This window comes from Tamandua tetradactyla, chromosome 21 (assembly GCF_023851605.1).
Source record: "Tamandua tetradactyla isolate mTamTet1 chromosome 21, mTamTet1.pri, whole genome shotgun sequence".
Classification (NCBI taxonomy): Eukaryota; Metazoa; Chordata; class Mammalia; order Pilosa; family Myrmecophagidae; genus Tamandua; species Tamandua tetradactyla.
The window spans coordinates 22,168,160-22,189,725 of NC_135347.1; the positions used below are offsets into that span (position 1 = coordinate 22,168,160).

At 34.5% G+C, this 21,566-nt stretch overlaps 1 protein-coding gene and 2 pseudogenes across 1 annotated transcript in view; 1 reads left to right on the forward strand and 2 right to left on the reverse strand.

Moving 5' to 3' along the window:
* FBXL17 (F-box and leucine rich repeat protein 17) overlaps window positions 1–21,566 on the forward strand; it is a 574,971-nt gene that overhangs the window by 145,215 nt on the left and 408,190 nt on the right. The gene's annotated exons all lie outside the window — the stretch shown is intronic.
* On the reverse strand, window positions 743–2,020 carry LOC143665519 (melanoma-associated antigen B16 pseudogene; annotated as a pseudogene).
* LOC143665524 (peptidyl-prolyl cis-trans isomerase A pseudogene) lies at window positions 16,964–17,432 on the reverse strand (annotated as a pseudogene).

Here is a 21,566-nt window from a genome sequence, read left to right on the forward strand (position 1 = left end):
TGTCTATTTCTTCTTGAGTCAGTGTTGGTTGTTTATATAATTCTAGGAAATTGTCCTTTCATCTGCATTGTCTATTTTATTAGCTTAAAGTTGTTTATAGTATCCACTCAGTACCTCCTTTATTTCTGCAGGGTCAGTGGTTATGTCTTCTATTCCAACTCTGATTTCATTTACTTGCATCCTTTCTGGTTTTTTTTTGGCAACCTAGGTAAAGGTCCATTGAGTTTATTGATTTTCTCAAGAAACAGCTTCTGGTTTTGTTGATTTTCTTGATTGTTTTCATGTTCTTTTTTCTTTTTTTTTTTTGAGATTTAAGTGTTTAATATTTGATTCCTCCCACATACTTGAATAAACAAAGTCAGGTATATACTTTTTAGTTTTACAGGAAATCATACTTAAACGGGTGAGAAGCCAAGAATTGACCACCTTTTACTTTCATCCTTTTATTTGTTGATTCCATAGATTTTACTGGTGAGTTCTTATATATTTCCAAGAAAATAACTAATCCAATGACATTTTATCTTGTTTGAGATCACAAAAAATGATGGACAGTTACCCAATTTGTTCTATAAAATAACAAAATTCTTACTTAGTCACGAAAAACTGAAGCCACTCAGTAACTTAGATGTTGAAACTAATTAAACCTTCAATTAATGGAAACAACCTTGCAAAGCACATGCGAAAAAAGAGAAATCTCCAAGTTAACTATATCAAGTAAAATTACACAAATATATATGATTTTCCTCCAGGCCCACATCAACCCTCCACTACTTAAAACACCAACTAACCATCTTGAGAAAAAAGTGAATAATCTGCCTCAGGCTTCACCATGGTTGGAGAAGCTACTGGATGTGGCACTGAAACTGGCGGTAGCCACGGTGGTAGTGCCAGCCCTGCCTGCAATTCTTGCTTCACCTCTCTCATACTCATCCCTCAAAGCCTCCTCATACTGGGGCTGGTAGGATGTAGGGCTTGTTTCATGGATCTTGGCCAAGAACTCCAGCAACTTCATCTTGCTGGTTTCAGCCTTGGCTCTTGGACCCCACAGGAATTCATAGCATGGAGGATCACTGTTGGGCACCTGTTGGTATTCCAGATACTTTTCCTTCACCAAATCTCTGGTGATGATCTTCCTGGGCCCTCCAAAGAGGAAGTGCTGCCTCTCAGAATATATATCCATCATATTCAGCACTTCCCAGACATATTCCTCAGGGGCGCTGTTGCCGTTCAAGAAAATCATGCCGAGAACAAGTATCAGGAGGCCAGTCTTGGGCATGCCATCATCGCCACTCAGCTTTCCATCATATGTGAGGCCCAGTTTGTTGACCAGGGCATAGCAGTGGCTGTCGGGGTCAACTTCCTTCACATCAATGCCAAAGACCAGCTCCAAGCACTCGGAGGCTCTCTTGAGGATCTCAGGGAAGTGATCTTCGTATCTTTTGATGACACTCTTCAGCATGTCTGCCTTTGTGATGGGCTCCTTCATCTGATACTTCAGCACCAGAAAATTGACCAACATTTCCACCTTCTTCTGCAGAGGATCTCTGGGAACATCTTCAGTCTCTGCTGGGGATTGTGAACTGCTTGAACTATCCTCTTCTTGGCTGCTAGAGCCCTCATCTGATATACTAGAGGACAAGGCTGTGATGGCAGAGGAAGAGCAACAGGCACTCTCATTACCCGGAGGAGTATTGGATGCCCCAGGAGCAGAAACATCCTCCAGAGAGCAGAGCATCAGAAACAAGGAAGAGGAAGAGGAGGTCTCCTCCACATCCTGAGAAACCCATGCAATTTCTAAGCCCTGGGTCTCATTCTGGGCCTGAAGGCTTTGCTCATGTATGCAGTGTGGACTCTTCTGATTCTCTGACATGATTACTATTCTGGGCGGCGGCTGTCAGGAATGTCAGCAGAAGAGAGCAAGGGAGGCCCACAGCTGGACTCCAGGCAGAGCCTTGTACGTGATTTCTCCCTCTGATAATTTCCGGTGGAGCACCACAGAACTAGGTCTTCCGGTCTTCAGAGTTCCTGGGAAGCTTCATGTTCTTAATTTCATTTGTTTCTGCTCTAATCTTTGTTACTTCTTTCCTTTTGTTTGCTTTTGGGTTATTTGCTGTTCTTTCTCTAGTTCTTCTAAGTGAATAGTTATTTCCTCAATTTTTGCTCTTCTTTTTTAATATAGACATTGAAGGCAATATATTTCCCTTCAACACTGCCTGAAACATAATTTTGGTGTGTTGTGTTTTCATTTTCATTTGCCTTGAGGTATTTACTGATTTCTCTTGTAATTTCTTTCTTGACTCACTGGTTGTTTAAGTGTGTGTTGTTTAGCTTCCATATATTTGTGAATTTTCTGGCCCTCTCCTTGTTACTGATTTCCAGTTTCATTCCATTATGGTCTGAGAAAGTGTTTTGTATGATTTCAGTCTTTTTAAATTTATTGATATTTAACTCAGCTGGGTTTTGTAACCCAGCATATGGTCTAATTATCCATGAACACTTGAGAAAAATATGTATCCTGCTGTTGTGGGGTATAATGTTCTGTAAATGTCTGTTAAGTCTAGTTCATTTATTGTATTTTTCAAAATCTGTGTTTCCTATTTTCTTCTTTCTAGATGTTCTATCTATTGATGAGAGTGGGGAAGTGAAGTCTCCAACTATTATGGTAGAAGTGTCTACTTCTCCCAAACAAACAAACAAACAAAAAACCAACCAAACAAAAATTCAACAAATGTGCTGCAATAAGGGGATACTCATATGGAAAAAGAATGAAATGTGACCCCTGCCATACAGAATACAAAAAACCAAAACAACTAAAAAAAAAAAAACAAAAAAGCAAAAACAAACTGTAGAATTTATAGGATGAAAGACACAATAGAAGACATGAAAAACAAAGAAACAAAATATGGAAACCTACAACAATAGATTTCGAAAGGCAGAAGAAAGTATGAGTGAACTAGAATACTCTCTGTATTCTTATATGATTCTTTCACTTTGTGAATTCCTTTTGCCTTTTGTTTTGCTTTGTAGTTTTTACATCTCATGTTATTTCATCTTTGACATTGAGAAAATTAAACATACCTTTGACTTCTTTAGAAGTTTTCGCCTTTTTAAATGACAACTTTTTTCTCCAGTTTACAAAGCTCTTGCACATATATTGATCTTATTCATTTCTAATACGTGCAGTGTGAAAGAAATTGTAAGCCTCAGAGAGGTCAAGGTGTTGGACATGATGATAGCCAGTAAATGGGAGGCCAAGGATATAAACCTTGGACCAGCTTCAGTGCCTGGGCTCTGTCTGCTGTACTAAAATACATTGAGGATATATATATATATATATATATTTTTTTTTTTTTTTTTTTTTTTTTAAAGGAAAGACAGAGAGAAGGAAGGAAGGATAGAAGGAAGGAAGGAAGGAAGAAAGGGAAACATCTTTAAACATTTTCTTGTTTTATTGTATTTTGTTTTTCCGTTTTTTGTTACATGGGCTGGGGCCGGGAATCGAACCGAGGTCCTCCGGCATAGCAGGCAAGCACTTTGCCCGCTGAGCCACCGCGGCCCGCCCCTAAGGATATATATATATTTTAACATTAGAATCCTCTGTAGAATTCTTTGTAGATGATTCTTAATTCCAGTTTTTATAATAATGAGTTTCACAGTTTTTGCTTTTCAGGGATTTTCACAAACCCTCATGTTCCATATTGATAAGCATTTTGGATGGATTATGCTCTATTTTTTTAGAGAACCAACATAGTTGTTTTGTACCTGACTCCTTCCTAGATCAGATATCTTCAATTCCTTTGTGTTATTAGTGCTTTCTCTTCTCCAGTTCTAACTATACTATGAAGACAGTTAATAGAAGCCAATGACATTGTTAGAGGAAAAAGGAAAAAAAAAAAACTTGCCATTTTTTAAATCACAGAATTTGTTTTTTAAATGGAAATTGTGTAATTGCTTTCACTGTGTTCTATATATTGTCTTGGAAATATGTAGGGTTTGAATATAGCAAATCATGTTTTCATTACGGCATATCACTCTTTGTTTAGTTTTTATGTTAGTTACTGGGATCTAATTTATGTAGTTAGAGTTTCTTTTAAATTCTCTGTGTGTTATTACTTCAGGAATATATCCTGAAAAGAATCTTCTGTTGGCTAGTTTTCAACCACCTAAATTATAGAATCCTGGCCTAAACCCTTAATTATAATTTCTGAGGAAATAGAAGGGTTAAAAGACTTAGTTAAGGCCATTTAGCTAATAAGGGGCCAATCCAGGCTTATAGCCCAGGCTTTCTGACTCCAACTTTGCTCCATAGTATCTGTGAACTTGGACAGGTTACTTGTCACTCTACCTCAGTTTCTCATCTATAAAGTGGACAGAATCATTTCACAGCTGCTGATATGAGGTAGTGTCTACTAAATAGTAAGTATTCAGATGATTATTTTTATCTTCATTTGTTACTCTTCCTGACCTTTGGGGTCCACATGACTCTAGTTGCGTTTATTACCTTTACGAGCCTTTAAGATTTTTCCCTTGGTAACAAGGGCCTTGGTAGGCTTCCATTAATTCTACATCCTGTCTGCTGGTGCATACGGTTATATGAAATGCTATCCAAGTTTTTTATTCTTAATTTTTTCTGGTGGACAGAGAAATCCCAACAATCCCTATTTTATAGATGAGAAAACTGAGAGTCAAAGAAGTTAGTAACTTGTTCAGTTAGGGAGAAGCCAGATTTTTTTGCTAGATCTATCTCCATAGCCTCTACAATTTCCATTACAGCACATAAATTTAAACGTTTCAAATGATACCTGATCATCATTTAGAGAACCAACATAGTTGTTTTGTACCTGACTCCTTCCTAGATCAGATATCTTCAATTCCTTTGTGTTGTTAGTGCTTTCTCTTCTCCAGTTCTAACTATACTATGAAGACAGTTAATAGAAGCCAATGACATTGTTAGAGGAAAAAGGGAAAAAAAAAAAAAAAAACTTGCCATTTTATTCTTATTATTCTTATTATTCTTATTCTCTGTAGTGTAAAGTTCTACAACATGTGAAATATTTGTAACTCATATAAACCCAGGCAGTGTATGACCTAGGCCCAACAGTCCAGTCCTATTCAAAGAAATAAGAGGTTGGTAGCTGAAACATTGTTTAACAATATAAATCTTTATGTTGTTCCTTAAAATGTCAAAAAGCATAATATTCCTAATGAACAGCAACACTTCTAAAATATCCTCTGCTGAAGAATTTGGTGTTGAATTTGTGATGCATGCTTAGAAAACTAAGAAAGGAACCAAAGCAAAAACAATAGAAGAAGATAGTTTTTAACCTCAGGTAACAAAAAAGTTGTGCAGAAAAGAGGTTATAATAACTCGATACAGGGCCCAACTCTGAATATCATTCATAGTCATAATTATGTAAACACTAAATATGAATCTAACCAAAATTATAATACAACTAGATAGGAAAGATTGTGTGTTGGATACGAGGAAGAAGTAGAGCTCACCTCATTTTCATGTTGAAAAATCAACAGATAATGCCAAATAGTTGGAATCAAGTAGTAAAAAAGCATCATATTTAGAGATATGGAAATACATTCCAAAATAATTAGCTGAAAGAACTGAAAATGTTTCCTTCTGGGAAGAGGGAAGGAGGGGGTACAGTGGGGAGCGGTGCCTGCTCTTTTTTTTTTTTAAACAAATCTTGTAGAGTTACTTGATAATTCAAGCCAAAATGTATAATTTTAATAAAATGAGAGCAAAAGTAAAAAAAAAAAACAAAAAACTTCTGCCAGATTATAAATATTTTGACTTTAGTTTAGCTGATGTTTTGTTTGAATGCCAAGATAAGCATTGATTTTCTTTAGAAGGCATATACTTAATTAATTCACCTAATATTAATTGAATGTCTGCAATGTGCTAGGCATAGCAGGGGATGTGTATGTAATTAATTCAGAAACTGCAGGCTTTGTGAAAATAAACAGAATAAACAGAACTGTGATGGGTTTATATTGAGGCTCAATCCCAAAGAGTTATCTGGGCTGTGTCAATGAAAAGACTGACCAGGCCTACAACATCATCTCTGTCATCTCTGGAGTCCAACAAAGGCAGGTCATTATTTCTAAGACTGAGAAATGTTTTACATTTATTTCTATATTGTATTGCTTTAACTTGTTGAAAATCAGATAGTAGACATCTTAAAATTCAAAATAATGCAGTAATCCATAAACTTTATTTTATAAGCAATGTATCATTTTCTTTGTAGAGCCCGTTTCTAGTAGGGCAACCAGGAAAACTGAAATTTAAAGATGTTACTACAAACAGCCCAAACTTTTTATCTGGTAATTGGGGAGGGGAGAAGTAATACCCAAATTGCAGAGCTGTTGTAGTGATGAAATAAGAATCTACGTAAAAGTACTTAACAAAAAGCTAGTCAGTAATAGGCTGCACAAATTATACCTTTGAATACTTGGTTAATCCAAGTACTAAATTATTGGATTACTTAAAAAAGACAAAAACAGAATAAAACATTATATTTCTCTTTTATGCACTTACCTTTGAATCTATTTAAATGAAGTCATTGATGAGCAAACATCAAAAATCATTCCTTTTCTAGATTTATGATTTTATAAAATACCAGCAAGATAAATTTATAGAAACAATCAAATAAACAAATTAAAATCTATTTTATGGAATAATTAAAATATACTGCACATTAAGCTTCCAATATACTGGAGCATACTTAACTTTTATTTAAAATTCTCCCGCAGTGATATTCTGTCTTAATGTTCTTTGGGATTTTTGGGGGGGGAGAAAGTTTCATTGTATCTGAAAATAAACAACAAATGTGTATTGAGGTATATGCATTTATTTGTATATCAGTATTGATTAAATAATAATGTCTCTGATGGAGATAGTACTCAATACTCCTTTCCATTAAATTGCACAGCTCCTTTGTGTTCACTAAATCCAACGAAATTTTTTCTAATAAATGGGTGTGTATGTATGTAGAGTTGCAAAATTGGTGTGCAAGTTGCACAGTGCCCTATTGCAATAAATCTGTGTCCCCCAGTGACATATATATATATAAATGTACATAACCAATTCAAGGAGAGGACATTAGGATTACCTTAAACAATTGATAACTGAATGACTTTCTGAAAGCTATAATGCAGTTCCTCCAAGAGCCCTGTTGAGAGAATGTGGTGCTTTATCTTCAGATTTAGCTTACTTTTGTGGGAAAATTATATTTTTGTGAAGGTATGACTTTCCTTAAAATATTAAATATTACTTCTGCAATTAATTTGTTGTATCTTGCCTTGGAGTACAATTAAATAGGAACCTGCTATTTAATGAGAGTTATGTTTTACTCTTCAACATTAGAGTTAAATGAGCTGCTTAAGAAATTGACTTGCTGAGTTGATTTATAAATATATTTCTTTTGAATCACTCAGGTCACTACTATAGAATATAAGTAAGTTCTGTAGAAGATCTAGAGACTTTACTCAGGTGCCTCTGAAAATCTTCATATGAGGTTATGCCTTTCCAGAGAGTACAGGTGTAATGGAGTCATCTGGATGGAGATCTAGATTTGCTAGGTATAGTGAGGGTTTTCAGCTAGAACTTATAGAAGAGTAGAGTACTTGTTGCCAGTTTTGTGGATGAAATTTTGTTTACCTCTCTGCTTCAGTGACATTTTGTGTTTATAGAGCTCGTTAGGGGCCTAAAGTTACTTCTGTGTCTTTTCACCCTCCTTATCAAAACCATAGATAGTCTTCATGTATTTTTCTATGTGTAGTGGAATATACTTAAATGGTATTACAATCCCAGTCATATGTGCATTGTCAACTTTCAGATAAAAAATGACTGCTAGATTCCACACCAAACATATTACTATGCCTTTACCTGCTTTTAGTCATTTATTTTATACCAGAAATTTTAGAAGGAATTTGAAAATGACGTCTTTCAGAATTCTGCTTTTCAGAATTTCTTATCAACATGCTATTCTGTTTGAAACAGCTTGCTAATTTTGTTTTGTACTTTTGATGCTTTTAACTCTGTAAAACAGTTCTTACATTATATATTAGTATGTTTCCCATTGTGCTCAGTTGCTCTTAATGCTCAACACCTAAGCCAGTTTTATAGCTGATAAGTAGAAATTACAAAATTATGGTACTGGAAGGAACATGAGGAATAAACTTTTACAGCTACAGAGGAATAAAATTTTGCCAAATAATTTGGCACATTAATCTCTGAATGGTTATACCAATTTATGTTCTCACCTATAGTACTTGTGCAAAAGTTTCTTTTAAGACAAAGAAATTCCACTTCTAGGAATATACATGCATACACATGCACACATCCACATATCTTAGGATATTCTATATGTATTCAAAGAGGTGTACAAGCATACGCAATAATTACATTATAGTCTGTAATAATAAACTACAAGAGAACTGACATATAAATCATAACATATTTAATAATTGGAAGTGGTTAAAATAATGAATAAGAACTACATGTATCAACATGTCTACATCTCAGCAACATAATATTGAGTGAATAAATGAAGGCAAATTACAGAAGGATATGTATAATATACTATTTATAGAAAGAATAAAAACCTTCAGAAAAGTACTCTAAATAAAATTGATGGGATATTATTTAGTTCTACAAAAGATTCATATAATGTAGATAACTGTGTGGTATATATAACAGGGTCGAAAATTGTCTACTATTATAACTGCAGGAAAGAGATTGCATATTGTGTTTACTGTTTTGTGCTCTGTTTGTAACATACCTGTCCTGTAGTGTTGCTAGCTTCTCTTGGCTCAATTTCAAGGGATCTTGTGAATTTTGGAAACCGGGTATTAGAATGTATCAAAATAATAAAGGCTGCCTGTCATAAAGGCTGGCTGTCACTAGGAGGATTTCTATGAAATCCTTGTTTGACTTACTTGATAAGGGAAATGTCATTTATTGAGCTCCTGTTATGTTATGTTATGTTATGTGTTAGGCCCTAAAGGGACCAGACTTGATCTTGCTATAAGTAAATAAGAAAATAATTTAAAACAACCATCTTTTAAATAAACATGAGAATGTTTATACTTTTATTCCTAATGAAAGAATTCCAAATGAGAACAACTTTTTTTTTTTTTTTTTTTTTTTTTTTTACCTTGCATGTTGGTAAAAAATAAGAAATTTGATGTTTTGGTGGTAGCAAGGGTGTGAAAGAAGGGACAGTCTCTTCAGTGGCTGATATAAATCAATTCAATCTTTCTGAAAGACAGTGTAGTAGAATCTGTCATAATTTAAAAGATACGTATTCTTTGACTCAACAGCACTACAGGGAATTACTTGCCCAGATTTTCCAAAATATATGTATAATGATGTTTGCAATAACAAAACTAAATAATCAACAAAAACAAGAGTAACCTAGATATCCCTCAGTATGAGATTGTTTAGTTTGTATCTTTACATGATGGAATACTATGCAGCTATTAGGTAAATTTGATAGACCTATACAAGCTGATGTGAAAGGAAGTCCAAGATATTGTAAGTGAATAGAGTAAGTTGCAGAACAGTATGTGCAGTCTGAAACTGTTATATAAAATTAAAGGGAAAATATACAGGTGCATACTTTACATGAGCATATGCTTTTTTTTTTTTTTTATAAGAAACTTGACAGTGCTTGCCTTCTGGGAATGAAAGTGAAGGGAAGATAGCCTTACTTTCTATTTTGTACCTTTTAGTATGTATATGGTAGGACTTGGCTTGTGGGACTGTGGGTATTGTTGACTGTGGGTATCCAAATTCTTTAGGGCAGCTCACAAATTGGGAACTTGATGATGTTGAATTCTCCAGGAGAAGCCGGTTGACTGAAATAGAGATAGAAATTCTTCTTTCTGACTGCTGTACTTATCAATTCTCCCTTGATGCCTTCAACTGATTAGAGTAAACTTCCCTCATTGCTGAAGGCGATCTCCTTTGTTGATTGTGGCTATAATCAGCCATAAAGGCAACAAACTGACTAAGGATATAAATCCTTGAGAAACCCTCATGTAACAATCAGGTTAGTGCTTGCTAAGCTAAACAATTAGACACCATAGTCCAGCCTAGTTGACATGTGAAATTAACCATCACAATGCCCCTTATATTTTCTAACTCAAAACATGTTTTGCTAGTGTGTAATTTTTAATGTTAATAGGGTTTACCTAGTATTTTCTGTTCATTCTTGTCCCTTATTCTTTTTTTTTTCATGCTAAAGCAACAGCAGCTACGACAAGGAAACATTTTTAAAAAATCAGAAAGTAACTGTGATTATATAAAATACAAAAACAATTATAGTTTTAGTGAGCATAGATGGTCACTGCAAAACATCCTTCAAAATAAGTCATTATTAATAATTACTTATTGTCTTTTTGGTTTAAAATATGATGTAAGGGTCAGGACTGTAATGGCTAAAGCTAATTGGTCATTAACTGTGCTAATGATTGACCTTAAAAAGGAGAACTGGTCTTCTAAATGATTTTCTCAAGTTATTAATAACTATATTTGAAGATTAGCAGCTATATTGTGATGGTGACATGAGTGCCAAAAGATATTGGCTCCATTCATATGAAAAATTATGTTTTTAGTGTGTAATTTGCAATGGCATTCATCAAAATTATGCATTCTTTTTAAAAGGAAAAAATTGATTAGTAGCAGTTGTAGTGCCAAGGTTAGCATTAATGGTGCTGAAACATCTAAATTTCCTGGCTTTTAAACATTTTAGAAACCTTTGATGAGATTTATATGGTTTCTTTGATATGAAACAGTTCTTAAAAAATAATAAGGCCACTTTTTTTCATATATGCCAGAAATGTGCTTCAGCTTAAAAAAAAAAGGAGTTTATTTCCCTAAGGACTATCCTAATGTGGAGTTCCCCTATGGGACTTTTTCTTGCATTGTATTTTTTTTAGTAGAAGAAAATGTCTTGTTATAGATAGGTGACCTCTAATAGCAGATTCTAGAAATATGAGTCACATGTTTTGTTGTTCTCAGCTCTGCAGTGCTCCTGAGGGCAATCTTCTGGGGCAGTGGAATATGAAGTGAGGCCAACCAGACTTGATGGCATCCTTAATGCAAGGGTGCAGAGCTCCCTTTTCTTTCTGTTTCAATGTAAATTGCATTTATGCATGCTCCTGTCCCTTCAAAGGTAGGGGAGAAAGAAGCTTCACTATTTGAGTAAGTTAAATATAGAATTTTCTTATTTTATCCTAAAATATGTATGGGACAGTTTGTAATTCTGATTTGATATGTTTCTATAATTTACTATGTTGGTACAGAATAAAGCAATATTTAATTGTGTTTGGCCAACTAAGTAGGAATCAGCCTTTACTAATATTTGTTCCTGCCATGATTAAACATCATAAACAGAGGTCTTATATCAGTCAGATGCATTCTTGACTTTTACTGTGTTCTAATGGGGAAAGAGACTGAAATTCTCCTTTCTAGAAGCAAAAACATAAATAAGGCATTTCTGGTCATTTCGTTCAGGGTCAAGAAAAAGAGTAAGACAGGTCTCTAGCCAAAGAGATCAAGATCAGTGTATGCCTTTATTGGTTGAACAAGGAAAAGAAATGGGAATGGGAACCTTAACTATGGGCCAAACCTGGCTTTGGATTTTTCTCAGCCTGTCCCTAGCTTAGATATTTTAAGTGTCAAACATTAATTAGAAAACTAAAGAGAGGAAAATTATTGTATTAATCTTCATTTTTGCTTTTTCTTCTTGATGTTCCAAGATTCTTTTTTCATTATACTTCCATTTCAAGAACTTCCTTAAGTTAGTCTTTTCGGGTGGGTCTGCTGATGTCTGTAAATATCTTGATTTCCTTTTCATACCTAAAGTATTTTTTTGTTGTATGTAGAATTGGAACTTGACAGTTCTTTTCTTTCAGCACTTGAAAATGTTGTCCACTTATTTCTAGCCTCCATGGTTTCTGATAAAAAATGCACTGTCACCCAAATTGTTTCCCCCTCATAGGTAAGTGTCATTTCTCTTTTGCCAATTTCAAGTTGTTTTTGTTTGTTTGTTTAATTTTTGGCTTTAATTTTTAGGAATTTGATTATGATATGTCTTGTCATGATTTCTTTGGGCTTATCCTGTTTGGGGTTCTCTCAGCTTCTTGAATCTGAAGGTGTATGTCTTTTACCAAATCTGGGAAATTCTCTGCCATCATTTCTTTGAATACCTTTTTTAGTTTCACATTCTTTCTTTTCTCTTTCTGGGATTCTCATGACATGAATATTAGCTCTTGTTATAGTCACAGAGGAGTTCATCTGTTAATTGTTTTCCATTCTATTTCTCTGTGTTGTTCAGATTGATAACTTTCTATTGTTCTGTCCTCAAGTTCACTGATTCTTTCCTCTCATCTTCATTTAATAGAGAACTGATCCAATGATTTTTTTTCATTTTTGTTATTGTATTTTTCAGTTCTAAAGTGTCTATTTGGTTCTTCTTTCTATCTTCTATGTCTTTATGAGACTCTTTTCTTTTTTTTTTTTTCATTTGTTTCAAGCATATGTAATTCTTCATTGAAACATTTTTATGGTTGCTGCTTTAAAATCTTTGTCAGATTATTCTGACATCTTTGTCATCTCAGTGTTGGAGTCCGCTGATTGCCTTTTCTCATTCAAGTTGAACTTTTCCTGGTTCTTGGTATGACAAAAGATCTTTGATTGAAACCTGGGCATTTTAAGTATTATGTTATGAAACTCAGGATATTATTTAGATCTTCTGTTTTGGCAGGCCTCCTCTGACACCACATCATTGGTGGAAGAGGGACACCACATCATTGGTGGAAGAGGGACACCACATCATTGGTGGAAAAGGGACACCAATATCATTGGTAGAAGAGGGACATCACCTTTTATTTGCCAATTGAGGTGGAAGTCCAGATTCCCCACTTGACCTTTGTTGATACCCTGGGATGGAGGAGTGACTTGCTAGTGCTGGGCAAGGGTGGAAATTCAGGCTCCCCAGTAAGCCTCTCCCAACACCATTCTGGCTTCCCTGCTCCCTGCATGGCCTCTACTGACAACAAGGGAGGTCTCCCTTATGTTGGGTGGGGTTGAGCCAGTTGATTTTCTCTATCATCACTCCAGCAGGGACATTTGTTGATAGGGATAATGGAGGGGCTGCAGTTTTTGCCTTAGTGTTTGTTTAAAGTAGAGGGGTTACTGTCTAAAAGTTTTCTGTCTTGCTATATTACCCCTTTCCTGATCCTTTGTGGAGAGAATACAGGCTTTTCTTAGGTGTTTTTCTTTTGGCAACCATTGGTGTTTCCAGGTCACCAGCTTGTGTAGCACCCCAATCTAGGATATATGAGGCAAAAAGAAAATCCAAGGAACTCACCACCATGTTGTCCCTCAACTCCCTAGCCTCTTAACTGTCTGCCTTCTCTCCATTTTTCAAAGTATTCATGTGTTTGTTTTCTGTATAATACCCAGGGCATTTAGTATTACTTACTGGGAGCAATAGAATATCCCTGTCTTGTCCTAGAACTGGAAGTGCTAGCTCAAATGTTAATCCTTGGCCAATATGAATCATGTCTCTCTTTAGGATCTTAGGATTGTGTAGCTGAATGATATGAGATCCAAAAATCCATGAGTAATTTGAAGAAGTTTAAAAGGCACTAAAAATTAAATCTCAAAATTAAAAGTTATGAGATTAAAATATACTTATAACTTTTAAATAAACTTTGACTATCAAAAGTTTAGATTTATCAAAGGACTTAAGGGCAAAGACACAAACGGACATTTGCACACCAATGTTTATAGCAGCATTATTTACAATTGCAAAGAGATGGAAACAGCCAAAATGTCCATCAACAGACGAGTGTCTAAACAAACTGTGGTATATACATATGATGGAATATTATGCAGCTTTACGACAGGATAAACTTATGAAGCATGTAATAACATGGATGGATCTAGAGAACATTATGCTGAGTGAGTCCAGCCAAAAACTAAAGGACAAATACTGTATGGTCCCACTGATGTGAACGGACATTCGAGAATAAACTTGGAATATGTCATTGGTAACAGAGTCCAGCAGGAGTTAGAAACAGGGTAAGATAATGGGTAATTGGAGCTGAAGGGATACAGACTGTGCAACAGGACTAGATACAAAAACTCAAAAATGGACAGCACAATAATACCTAAGTGTATAGTAATCATGTTAAAACACTGAATGAAGCTGCATCTGAGCTATAGGTTTTTTTTTTGTTTTGTTTTGTTTGTTTGTTTTTTTACTATTATTATTACTTTTATTTCTTTTCTCTATATTAACATTCTATATCTTTTTCTGTTGTGTTGCTAGTTCTTCTAAACCGATGCAAATGTACTAAGAAACGATGATCATGCATCTATGTGATGATGTTAAGAATTACTGATTGCATATGTAGAATGGTATGATTTCTAAATGTTGGGTTAATTTCTTTTTTTTCCGTCAATTAATAAAAAAAAGTTTAGATTTATTAATTTTTAATGTAAATTTTGTAAAAAATTTAAACCCTGATGTTATAAAGAATCTGGCTTTACAGTTAAAGTTATGTCTTCACAATAATAACCTTGTATTTTCATGAGAATGATATTATTTCATTTATTAGAAAGCCTTAGTCTGATAGTCTGCTCTCCATTTTATAGATAAGAAAACTGAGGTGTAGAGGGCTAAATAATGTGCCTAAGGTGGTCACAATGCTGTCTATATTAGAGCCAAAGACTTTTTGATTCTTTCTATATATTGTATACATTCACATCTCTTGACTCTTGTACCTGTTGTTCTCTTTTCTTACAGTATCACTACTTCACCCTCATATCTTGAATAATCTTGCAAAGGTCTCTTTTTTGGTAGATTTCCAGATACCATTTGGTCCCCCACGTATATGTAAAATTAACTGCTTTCTTTTCTATGTTCCCAGAGCAATTTTTGCACAGCTACTTCAGCATTTATCTCATGTTATTTTGGGCATCTGAGCAATTGCTTCCCGCTCTCTACTAGATAGGTCTTTATTTTTTTTGAGAGTCTTGTATCACATAGTTAATGGTAAATATTTATGACCAAAATTAAAATTAAAGTCTGACTCCCAGTTAGGCACTTACTTTACCATGTACCTTGTCTCCTCTGAACATAGTGAATTTTGCAAGTACAAAGTGCCCATGATTTCAAAAAAGAGACTGAGCACCCTTATAAAAACTAAACCAAAAAACCTCATTGAACAAAGACATGCTTTTTTTAATGCTTTAGTGTATTTTCTTTGTGAAATTCTGAAAAGTCAGATTTTCTCTCAGATGAACATAGAAGCTTTTCTATCTTTGGCCAAATTAACTGATTTATTTTAAAGCAGTTGTACTGAGCTTGTACTACTTTACATGCATTACCTCATTTAATCCCTGTTTCCTATGAGAATTTTGAGGTTCAAAGAGTTTGTATGTAGCTGGTGTATGGTGAAATGAGTGATTCAAATTGTAATTCCAGATCCAGGTCTTAACCACCTGAATTTATAGAGATCCCCTGCACCCCCACTATTGCTTATTTCTAATATATCATGTGTATTTTGAAAATAGGAGGAAGAGGGAGAGACAGACTCGGAATAAGAGTAAGGAAAGGTACAAGTATTCTGACATCTCTTCCTCATGCGATCCTTTGTATTCATTTGAATTCCTTTAGCTAGAGGGGTGTACCAGAAACTGAAGTGTGTGTTTGGGAGAGACAGACATGAAATGGTGGGCCCCAACAGAAAGGCTTTGGTGGTTTAGATGATTTAGTTTGGCTCAGATTCAGGACGGAAGACATTGGATAGACATTGGATAGACATGAACATATAGAAACAGGGCAGGAGGGGCAGAATATCTCAACATTTTGTGAGGACTGCAGCTAGCAGATGAATATTGGGCTGAAGTGAGGTAGCAATTTGGCCATCTCAGAAATGACTATGGAGGAAGTTTGAAAGGGCTTATTTCCAGCAATCAGGCTGGTGGGGATTTTAGCTCTCTAATGAGGTCATTAAAAACTAATGTGGGGTGGGCCACAGTGGCTCAGCGGTAAGAATGCTTGCCTGCCATGCCCAAGGACCTGGGTTCAATTCCCGGTGCCTGCCCATGTGAAAAAACAAACAACAACAACAAAAAACTGTGACCCTTGCAGGTGGAGTCTGAGATATTTGGGAAATATTTGATTTATATTCTTTTCATACTCAACATAGGTGAGAAGCTGTGTGCAGCAAGCATATCACCACGTTGCTGAAGCAGTTGCTTTGCACATCCCTGCAATGCATCTCTTTACTAAATATTTCATCTTCATGTATCTTTTTACACTAGTTACTAACTGTCGTGTTTCATAATCTAGCCATATGTTGGAACAGTGGTTTGTTTGTGGTTCTAAACTAGGGAATGATTCTATGTAATTATTCCTGTTTCTTGATTTTTTTTTTTTTTAATTTACATTTTTTTCTATCAAGGCCAGGTAGAAATATAATACTAATTTGTGTTTAGTATTTTGCATGTTAAAGTAATTTATAACCTTTTTTTTCCCTTTGCAATAGAATTTACATTTCATTAAATGATTCTACACTTGTATGAAAACTATTTAGGTTATATTAAGAGACTAAAAAATAAAAAAGTTAAAAAATTCTTGTTACAGTTTTTCTTTTTATTTTTTGTTGTCTCGACTGTAAGAGTAAAAAATATTTGTGAAACTTCAGAAAAATATAGGCATAAAGAAATTTAAAATCATACTCATTTTATTTCCTTAGTTTTTGTTGTTGTTTAAGTTTTTATTTCATAATCATAAACTTAACATAGAACCCAAAGAACTGCAGTGAGAGCACAATGACAGGATACTGAGACAGACCAAGGGATGTGGGACACTCTCCTGAGCTACAGAAGGAGTGGTCTGGGGTTAAGACAAGACACGAATCAGATTTGTTAGATTCGTCCATAGTTTGCAATTGTGATCTTCTTGCTGGTCTTGCCATTCCTGGATCCAAAGTGCTCCGTGGCTTACACAATATTCATGCCCTCTTTTACCTTGCCAAAGACCATGTGCTTGCCATCCAACCACTCAGTCTTAGTGGTGCAGATGAAAAACTGGAGTCGGTTTGTGTTGGGTCCAGCATTGGCCATAGACAAGATGCCAGGACCCATATGCTTCAGGATGAAGTTCTCATCATTGAACTTCTCCCTGTAGATGAACTTGTCACCAGTGCCGTTTTGGTGTGTGAAGTCACTATATAAACCCAGGAATAATTCTGTGAAAGCAGGAACCCTTATAACCAAATCCTTTCTCAGTGCTCAGAGCACAAAAATTTTCTGCTTTCTTCAGAAATTTGTCTTCAAATAGCTCGAACGAGATGTGGCCCAAAGGCTCACGGTTGATGGTGATGTCGAGGAACATTGAGGTTGACCTTGGCTGTGGGTAGGAAAACTACAGCAGTAGGCAGTAGCATCTGCAAGGCCTTCCTTAGTTTTTGTGTCTGCATATATGCTTCCTAATGGAATCATTTTTATTCTCTTGACAGGTTTATATCCTGCTTTTCCTTCAATAAATAGTTTTAGAAAAAATAATCAAAAATATACATCATCATTTAACCATCCTCCTAAAAATCATACCTTGAGTGGCTCCACATTTTTTTTATTACTGTAAGTAGTATTGCTGTGAGCATCCTGATCCATGAATCTGCCTACTTCTTTGCTTTGTCAAGGGCTTAGAAGTCCCTAGAAGTGCTCTTCCTGGATAAAAATGTGTAAACATCCTTCAGATTTATACATTGTAGCATTAAAAATATAAATGAAAAAATCTAGCACAGTGTCTGGCCAACAGGCACCCAAATGTTGACTTTGTCTTAACAACAGAAATTCTGCAGTCCATTTGTCCTTTTGTCTTCAGTGTTAGGATTTTCTAGTATCTGCCTTTCCTCTACTCATTCATTCATTCATGTATTGCATAAGTGTTTATTGAGCACCTAACATCTTGTTAACTGGACTTGTGTAGAGTGTTCTCATTAAGTTCTTATAAATCTCCTTTGATTCCTATGCCTGGAGAGATGAATCTGTTTTGATGTTGTACAACATGAGCTTTGCCTTTTCTGAGCTTCTGATTTAGAAAATGAAACAGATTTATAAAATATGTGACTATATATTTTTCTCCCTGCTCAAACTGACAAAATGCCTTCTTTTTATTCATGTTGCTTAACATAGCTTCCTTTGTGGAGGGTTAAGTGTTGTGTGCCAAGTGAACTGGGTTAGGGTAGATGACACACTCTCCATCTTACTTCCAATTATTGTTAGAACCTTATTTAAAGGAGGTTGAATTTTATAAACTGTTTGACATGTAAGAAAGAACATTTAGTGAGCTGTGAATGTATTTTGCCTGACATGATGAAAAATGTATAACCTAATTTTAGGCTTTGTTTTTTGATGATAGGTTTTCTTGTTTAAAGAGTGTTAACATGAATATGTAAGAAATGTTCTATATTCATACATAAGGGTGTTTGTACTCCCCCCTTTTTTTAAGCAAGTGATTATTGTCTTTCATTTATGATTAAAACAGATTGTTAGGGCTTTATACCTTGGTTAGATTGTATTCATCTCATGAGGCATTTTTGCCTGTTAAAATATTAAAGCCTAATTTGAAATATTTTCACAAATACAGGAGAGTTTTTGAAGGTTATGCCTTTGATTCTGAGCATTTTCTTTTTGCATATCATACATCAACCTCCCAGGGATGGGTAGTTTCTTTGTTATTATGAAATATTATCCATTTAAATCAAATCTACTCATATATACATGAGTTAAACACCTCAGTAGAAACCTTCCTTATAATCACAAAATAGAAGTTTTGCTATTCTACTAATTAACCAAGACCTTGTATATTTAAGATCATTCTAAAACTTAATTTTGGGTATACATATTGTGTTGTGTTTTCCAAAGACTTTAACATTAGATATGCACTACTATATCCAAGTGCTGTTAAAATAAAATAATTTCAAGTTAGAATAGAAAGATAGAATCAGTATAGTTTAACAAAATACATATTTTTAAATTACTTCCTTTTGTTATTTATAATTTTATATGTGTTTAAAAGTACAGTTGAATCTGTTATATACAGTTAAATCTGTTGATGTTTTATACGCTGGAAGCCTCATTTAACTTGGAATTTTACTTTGTCCCAAATATATAACTTCAGCCTAATGATACTTTGTCCCAAATATATAACTTCAGCCTAATGAATAAGTATATATAATTTCAGCCTGATGAAAAGTTTAATGTGAATGTATAGTTGTCATTTTATTTCTAATGGCTTGGTGCCAGTGGGGATGAGGAGATAAATGGGGCATAAAGATTTTAAAATGTTGTATAGAAGATGTTGATTTTTATCTTATTAAGTATGACAATGGGAAGAAAACTTAACTTGGCACAATAATGTTCAAATTCTACTACAAGGAAGTGGGGGAAAGAAGTGTACACATTGCGTGTTGGCTAGCCTTTATTGAGCACTTAGTACAGTATGTGCTCAGCACTTGTGTATTCTCTTAGAATGCTCACAATAACCCCAGTGGTTGGTATCTCATTTTCTCACGTTTCACATACTAAATAACTTCCTTAAGGTCACACAGCTAGTAAAAGGTGGAGATAGATGGTGAACCAGGAAGTCTGATTCTAATGATTTTGTCACATAACCTTAAATTTCTTTTTGAAATAAAATTTAATTTCACTGATTTTAAACTAGTACAATGATTATATCTAAAAATTTTTCATATTGTGACCATCCAGTTTTAAAGAAGGGTATGCTGGAGTCAAAAGGATTTAGAAGAAAGATGAGAAAAAGGAAGAACCAGATAAAGGAGGTGAGGTGATATATAGAAAAGCAGGAAAGGAGAGGGAACAGAAAAAAGAGAGAGAAGAAATGGTATTCAGGCAGAAGTTGAGGAAGGAAAGCAGAGAATGCAAAATTCTGTAGGTAATACAAGAACCATGAACAGTTTGGGAAGTCTAAATAAATTATCTTCATCATATCTGGCTTTTCCCTTCATTTGTAAATTTTGGTATGCTTTTTGAAATACTGACTAGCTTTTCTGCTGCTGAGAGCTCTTTCGTTGTTTTTTGTTTGTTAGTTTTCTGGAACTTAAGTTCATTTCATTATTTTTCTTCATTCAAATTTAGATGATTAAGAATTCAAGTTTTGTAGACTACCATTTTCTCTTATTTTTCTATATAACCCGTTATATCCATACAATCGAATTTTAGTAATGATCTGTCTGGTGGATTTAATTTAACCTTCAATCATATTCTTGTAAATTTCCCTTTTTATATTCTTCAAAATGAATCCTTAGACTACCCATATCTGTTAATTTAAGGGCTTTATTTAGAAATGAAATAAAGATTGACAGCATGGCACAGAGATTTTTTTCTTTAAGAAAGGAAAAACATTTTTCCTGTTGCAGGATCAAAGAATTAATTGCATGTTTATGAAACTACTACTATATTATCAAAACTCTTTACTTATTACTTAATTGATCTCAAATTTAGTGCTGAGATAGAGTGTTTGTATTTTAAGTAAGCTATTGAGACAGTATATTGCAATGTAAAGCACACTGGGCTCATTTATGACCATGGGCAGATCATTTTAACTTGTCTGAATTTGTTTCTTCATTTGTTAAGTGGGATTTTCACCTGTCCCATGAAACTCAATGAGCTAATATACAAAAGTGCGTGTGTCCTAACCTAGGGCAATATGTAAGATTCCACAAGGGTTCCATGCACTAGAATAACTTTCTAGAAACCTGCAATCTCCAGATGGGTCCCTGGTCCAGATAAACTTAGTCCAGCCTCTCCAGAACATTAGATAGTTCCATCTCCCCATCCCATGTTAGTAACATACCCTTCCAATATCAAAAATATAGAATGGCCATATCCCAAACACCCCTTAAGAGATGGATGGAAAGATCAAAATTGATGGTGAAGTTATACACAGAAGATAGAATTTAACAAATTAACATGAATGCTGAATCATTAAATTGATATCTCTTTTAGTGTCTAGAATTTTAGAGCATCTAGAAGTAAAAACCTAAAGTTGTGGAATTGTAACCCATGTCAAACTCTGAAATATGTTCTACAACTAATTGTGGTGCTGTGCTTTGAAATTTATAGCTTTCTTGTATGTCTGTTATTTTTCATAAAAAAAGAAGGAAAAAAGTTGATTTGTGATGATAAAAAAAGTATTTAAGCCTTCTAGCCTCCTATATTCTGGAGCAGCTAGAAGGAAAAATCTGAGAGGATCAGATGGTAGCACATGACAAACTCTGGGATCTGTCCTGTAACTACTTGTTGAAGAGTGCTTTGAAAACTATTGCTTTCTTATTTCTTTGTTTTGTATGTATGTTATACTATACAATAAAAAAGGTAAAAATTTGAAAAAAAAAGTGTGTATGTTCTAGAAAGTACTTTGTAAATATTATGATATATACCTGTGGTTATAACAATATATTTTTATATTGCCTCCCTCAAGAATTAAAGAATGAGCACATGC